This window comes from Zea mays, chromosome 1 (assembly GCF_902167145.1).
Source record: "Zea mays cultivar B73 chromosome 1, Zm-B73-REFERENCE-NAM-5.0, whole genome shotgun sequence".
In the NCBI taxonomy this organism is placed as follows: Eukaryota; Viridiplantae; Streptophyta; class Magnoliopsida; order Poales; family Poaceae; genus Zea; species Zea mays.
This window is the reverse complement of record NC_050096.1, coordinates 162,086,020-162,092,758: the sequence shown is the minus strand read 5'-3', so window position 1 is coordinate 162,092,758 and position 6,739 is coordinate 162,086,020. Positions and strand designations below refer to the sequence as shown.

Here is a 6,739-nt window from a genome sequence, read left to right as displayed (position 1 = left end):
CCTTGGGGCCCGACATCTCAAGCTTGAGGTACGTGTAGTTGGGGACGGATATGAACTTGGCGTAGCACGGTCTTCCCAGCACCGCGTGATAGGTCACTCGGAACCCGACCACCTCGAACGTGAGGGTTTCCTTTTGGAAGTTGGAGGGAGTTCCGAAGCAGACGCGCAAATCAAGTTGCCCAAGGGGCAGGACGCGCTTACTGGGGACGATCCCGTGAAAGGGTGCTCTACCGGCCCAGATCATGGACAGATCTATCCCCAAGAGCCCTAGGGTCTCGGCGTAGATGATGTTGAGGCTGCTGCCTCCGTACATGAGGACCTTGGTGAGCCTAGCGTTGCCGATGATGGGGTCGACGATGAGCGGGTACCTTCCTGGGCTCGGTACGCAGTCGGGGTGGTCGCCTTGGTCGAAGGTGATGGGCTTGTCGGACCAGTCTAGGTAGATCGGCGCTGCTACCTTCACTGAGCAGACCTCCCGGCGCTCCTGCTTGCGGTGCCGAGCCGAGGCGTTCGCCACCTGTCCGCCGTAGATCATGAAGCAGTTGTGGACCTCCGGGAACTCCTCTTCCTTGTTTCCCCCCTTCTTGTTGTTGTATTGGTCCTTGCCACCTTCTGCCGAGGGTCCAGCCTTGTTGAAGTCACGCCGGAGCATGTCGCATTCTTCAAGGGTGTGCTTGAGGGGAACCTGTGATAGGGGCACGACTCCTTGAGCATCTTGTCGAACATGTTGGCCCCTCCGGGAGGTTTCCAAGGGTTCCTGTGCTCGACAGCAGCGACGAGATCCGCATCAACGGCGTCGCATTTTGCTTGCGCCTTCTTCCTGGCCTTCTTCTTCGTGCCACGCAGGGCGGACGCCTCGGGGGCGTCTTCCTTCTGTCTTCCCTGAGGCTGCTTGTCCTTCCGGAAGATGGCTTCGACCGCCTCCTGACTAGAGGCGAACTTGGTGGCGATGTCCATCAATTCGCTCGCCTTGGTGGGAGTCTTGCGTCCCAGTTTGCTCACCAAGTCTCGGCACATGGTGCCAGCGAGGAATGCCCCGATGACGTCCAAGTCGGTGATGTTGGGCAACTCGGTGTGCTGCTTTGAAAACCGCCGGATGTACTCTCGCAGGGTTTCCCCTGGCTGCTGGCGGCAGCTTTGGAGATCCCATGAGTTCCCAGGGCGCACGTACGTACCTTGGAAATTTCCAGCGAAAGCCTTGACCAGGTCGTCCCAGTTGGAGATCTGCGCAGGAGGCAGATGCTCCAGCCAGGCCCGGGCAGCGTCGGAGAGGAAAAGGGGGAGGTTGCGGATGATGAGGTTGTCGTCGTCCGTCCCTCCCAACTGGCATGCCAGCCGGTAATCTGCAAGCCACAACTCCGGCCTTGTCTCCCCTGAGTACTTGGTGATGGTAGTCGGGGCTCGGAACCGGGCCGAGAATGGCACCCGTCGTATGGCCCGGCTGAAGACTCGCAGACCTGGTGGTTCGGGCGAGGGGCTCCGATCCTCCTCACTGTCGTAGCGTCCTCCGCGCCTGGGGTGGTAGCCTCGGCGCACCCTTTCCTCGAGGCGGGCTCGACGGTCACAGCGGTGTTGTTCGCTGCAGAGGTGGTCCGGGGCTGCAGGCGTCCCGTCCCGTGTGCGCTCGGTGTGGACCGAGGCCTCCCGCATGCGTCGGGAGGACGTTGCGCGATGCTCCGAGGGGCACCCTCACCTTCGGGAGGCAGAGCTTTCGGCTCGTCGGACTGCGACATCTTCCAGGAGATCCTTGAGTTCGCCCTGGATACGTTGCCCCTCGGTGGTGGATGGCTTCGGCATTGTTCGAAGTAGCATCACCGCTACAGCTAGGTTCTGGCCGGCCCCGCTGAATACCAGGGGTAGCCCTGCCCTGGCATCGTCGACGATACGGCGCTGGACATCCCGGGCTCGATGACGCGCTCCTCCGGCGAGTGCTCGGCCTGCCCATTCCTGCTCGATATCTTGTTGGAGCTGCACAAGCCGCCCTGCTTCTTCGCCGAGCTTGGCCTGCATCTCGCGGAGTTGCTCGAGCTGTGTGTCCTGACCCCCCGTAGGGACTGGGACCATAGCTAGCTCCCACGGGATCTCAACACGAGACACAGGCACAGGGGCGTCGTCATCTTCTGGCATGCCGAGGTGGTTGTCTTCGTCGTGATCCCCCTGATTGATGTGGAAACACTCGCGACTTGGGCCATAACCCTCGTCGTCAAGGCTGTGGTCATCGTCGGAGCAGCTAGAGAGGCAGTAGTCACATGCAGACATGAAGTCTCGCATGGCACTGGGATCACCGAGTCCAGAGAAATCCCAACCGAAGTCGGGGTCGTCCTCTTCCTTGGAACCCGCGGGTCCATAGGTTGAGATGGCCGTCAGTCGGTCCCAAGTTGACCACATATGGTACCCTGGAAGGTCAGGATATGCCCTTGCGAAAGCGCTTACCGAAGCAAGGTCGCTTGGTGGATCGAAGCTGAATCTAAAGGGAACAGGGTGGAAAACGGACGGTACCTTTTGGTCGATGGACGGTGGTGAAGTCGCGTCGGGGATGGAATGCATCGTTATCTCAGGTACGAGGCTAACGCCCAGCAAGTCCTTCGCGAGGGTGCTGGCGTCATCAGTCCACTTGGGGTTGGAACGTTGTAGGGAAGCGACACCCGTCGTTGTCTCAGGTGCGAGGACAACACCCGACATGTCCCCCGCAGGGGTGCCGGCGTCATCGACTCGCTCTGGTCCGACAGCCAACGAGATGCTGCCTCCTGCATGGCCACGGTTGCCCCGTCTCCTCCTCCTCCGGCGAGGAGGGTGGCGGGGCAAACCCGGGTGTTCCTCTTCCGCCACTGGGGGAAGTCGTCGTCGAGTTCGCCGCCGCTGGGTGAGCCGACGACCGTCGTTGTTGTCGTGCTGCGACGGGAGGAGTACCATGTCGTAGCTGCCGTCGGGGGACATGAACTTGAGAGACCCAAAGCGGAGCACCGTCCCCGGCTGAAGAGGCTGCTGAAGGCTACCCATCTGGAACTCAATGAGAAAGTATTTGTTAACACGCAGCAGGCCCCTACCTGGCGCGCCAACTGTCGGCGATTGGGACCCGCGAGGACCGTCAACCGACCAGTGAATTTGTCGCTGCGTGTCCCTGTCCAGATGGGTTGATGCAAGATGGAACACAAGCGGGAGGGATGAGGCTTATATTATCTTGCACCGGGGTGCTCGTAGTAGGGGTTACAAGCGTTGCGAGAGAGCGAGAGAGAGAGAGAGAGAGAGAGAGAGAGAGAGAGAGAGAGTTTGGCCTTGAGGTGAGCTGTCTGAGTTTGCCTCCACCGCGTCTCTCCTACTCTGCCTGCCTCCGCTCATCTCCCGTTTTATAGATACAAGGAGATGGCCTAGCTGTACAATGGGGGTGTAGCTATGTGCTAACGTGGCTGGCGGAGAAGTGCCTTGAGCCCTGTACATGTGCTAACGTGGCCGTCGGAGAAGTGCTTGAGCCCTGTAGAAGCGCAGCTGGCGGTGCGGTATGGATCCTGCTGACGTTTCCTTGCTTCCGTAAGGAGCAGAGAGCCATCGACGTCATGGTCGCATGCGGGGAACCATCATTACCTGCTATCGGAGTAGTTTGATGTGACTCCGGTCTTGTTCCTTCGTAGCAAGGGGTGGCTACCTAGTGGTAGGGTAATGATGTATCCCTTGTAGCGTAGTCGGTCTGAGGCCGGGGTCGGGCGAGGCGGAGACTTCTCCTGAGGCCGAGGCTGAGGTCAGGCGAGGTTGTGACTCCTCCCGAGGCCGAGGCTGAGGCCGAGACCCTGGGTCGGGCGAGGCGGAGACCTTCTTCCGAGGCCGAGGATGAGGCCGAGGCCTGGGTCGGGCGAGGCGGAGCTCCCTGTTGCGACCGAGGCTGAACTCGAGGGAGGTCGAGACCTGCTGTCATCAGTTTTACCTTGGTGGTTGGCACAGTAGTCGGAACGGGGAGAATAGCGCTGCCTTCCTGTCAGAACGGTCAGTAAAGGGGCGAAGTGACTGCGGTCACTTCGACCTTGCCGACTGAGGTGCGCGTGTCAGGATAAGGTGTCAGGCGATCCGCATTAAATGCGCATGCGATACGGTCGGTTGGTAGGGCGATCTAGCCGAGGTCGCTGTACGACAAAGTTTGCCGAAGCTGGGCTTCGAGCGAGCCAAGGGTGCGCCCACTGCCTGAGGAGGCCCTCGGGCGAGACGTGAATCCGTCCGGGACTACTGTTCTTGCCCGAGGCTGGGCTCGGATGAGGTCGCGTCCCTTGGTAGATGAGGCCTTGACTTGAACCGCGCTTTATCAGTCGTGTATGGTTTGTTCTGAAGATGTTTTCCAGCCAGGTTAAGGAGCATTTGGGGTACCCCTAATTACGGTACCTGACATGCACATTATTCCCACATTTGTTGAGCGATGAGCTTTTGCGAGCTCACTCTTGCGATAAAACCCCTAGGTGAAGAGCAGGTGGCCACGGAGGAAGACTACTATGACGAGTTCGACGAGGTCTAGGTGGCGTCTCCTAGTCTGCTTAATGACGTCGAGGAAATAATATTAGTTCGATTTATTTATTATCATGTATTTTGTAAGATACTTCCGCTATGTAATAAAGTTTGTGATATTTATCTCTATACACTGAGTCATTGTATGTGTTGGTCTTTTTTGGCGTACATATGAGACGCGCCCGAATTTATCTCTAAAATCTGGGTGTGACACAAAAAGCTCAGGATGGCTGAAGAATTGCATCCTGCAGCAGCTGGTTGTCCATGACAGAGTCAAGCTGAGATGGAAATGCTTGATGAACCCACTGCCTAATGCTCAGTTCTCCCTCAAACATTGCATCTGTGGGCCTCTTCCCAATGAAAACTTCTAATAGCATGATTTCAAAGCCGAACACATCACTCTTGCGTGATGCCTTTCCAAGGGATCCGTACTCTGCATAGAAGTTCCATAGAACAGAAACAATTTGTCAAGACAATCGAGTAATCAAATGTGCTAAAACAGACTATATAGATTGTGCAGTATTACAAAGTATTACCACATATATACCTGGTGCCATGTATCCAAGTGTTCCAAGCATGGTGGAGACGACCATGTTGTTGTCGCCACCTAGTAGCAGCTCTGCGATGCCAAAGTATGCTACGTGCGCTGTCATATCATCATCGAATAGCACATTGCTTGGCTTCAAGTCACAGTGCAGAACCACCTCGTGATGCTCATGGTGCAGATATGCCATTGCCATGGCCAAGTCTAGCATGGCGTCCATCCTTCTTGTAAGGAACCCCATGTGGCTCCTGTTCCTGCCTTTAGAGTGCAAGAGCATCTCCAAGCTTCCATTGGACATGAACTCAAGCACCAGGGCTCGAAAATCTGGGCTGGAGCACATTGTCGAAGCTCCCAATGGCCTTTTCTTGATGCATGTCTAGCACCTTTTATTGCGACCACCAAACCGTTGTCTAGTTGGCCCTTGAATACTTTGCCGAAGCCCCCAGTACCCAGCAGGCTTTTGTCGGTAAAGCTATCTGTGGCTCGAACAAGTGTTATGGGCCACGACATCACATGGATCAGAATTGGATGCGTGGACCTGTCTCTTGTCTCGATGTTTCCTATTGGTAAGTAGGTAGCACACGCAAAGAACAAAAGAAGCAAATGCTATGGTGAGTTGGTGACGACATGGATTAAAATTGTAAGTTTCTATTGATACTTGAATGGGAATTGTCGAGACATGGCAAGAAACCTAGATGGGGAGCACCACACAGCGCAGCATTCCCAATCAAATATTGCGAGGTGATTCGGGAGAAAACGCCTCCCTCTGGCACCTTTCCTTCTAGTCGATTGAACGACAGATTCAAGTCTGTCAAGTAGGTTGAGGAATTGTACCAGAGAGTTGGAGAGGTCCAATGATGCCAAGCTTTCTAGCTATCGAAACTGACCTGGGATCGATTCCTCGAATGAGTTATGTGATAGGTAAGTGAGTGTACACCACCTCTTTTTCGATTGTTATATTGCCAAAAATATTTAGAGGATAATTTATCTTGCTCTAAAAATAGAAACGCCAGTCAATATTAATCATATTATCGGGTCTTGAGCAAGTAATTATGGTCTAGTATACAAAAAGTTACTATTTACTGGAATATCAACTTTATTTTGGTCTATTTAGCTTACTCGAAATGAGGTGTCATTTAATCAAAAACCAATACCATCAATTGTGCATGTCATCTTCAGAGGTACCCACTGGTTCAGGTTCTGTAGACTCCTACAAAAGGAGGATGTACATCAACAAATTCTCGATGTGTGTCAAGCTCTAGAAGTGGTGGCGATGGAAATATTTGCGTTTCATGGATGGCGATCAAATGCAAGACTTGAGTGTGCCTAGTGTTTTCCATAGCCATGTTATTTGGTTTCGTCGAGTTAGTTTCATTTTTCAAAGAACTATTCATTAAGTCAATATTTGACATGTAATGGTTGTACGTATCTGATGCGAAAAGCCCAAACTCTTGTTTCCAATATAAAAAAAGGTAGGTCAGCATTTTAAGGGCTAGTTTGGTAACTCCATTTTTTCTAAAGATTTCTATTTTTCTAAGGGAATATGATCTAATTTTTCTTGAAAAAATGGAGATCATTTGTAAAAATAGGGTTCTTAATCTAGCCCTAAGTGTTCCGAATGATTGTGGGATGCTTCCAAACAAATAGTTGGAAGATAAGTCAACATAATCCACTTGTTTTAGCCCACTAACATTGGTCGGTAGCGCA

General features: G+C 53.8%; 1 pseudogene; it reads right to left on the bottom strand.

Annotated features, from left to right (window-relative positions):
- Positions 1–4,587: 4,587 nt before the first annotated feature.
- On the bottom strand, positions 4,588–5,542 carry LOC103640322 (receptor kinase-like protein Xa21; annotated as a pseudogene).
- Positions 5,543–6,739: the final 1,197 nt, after the last annotated feature.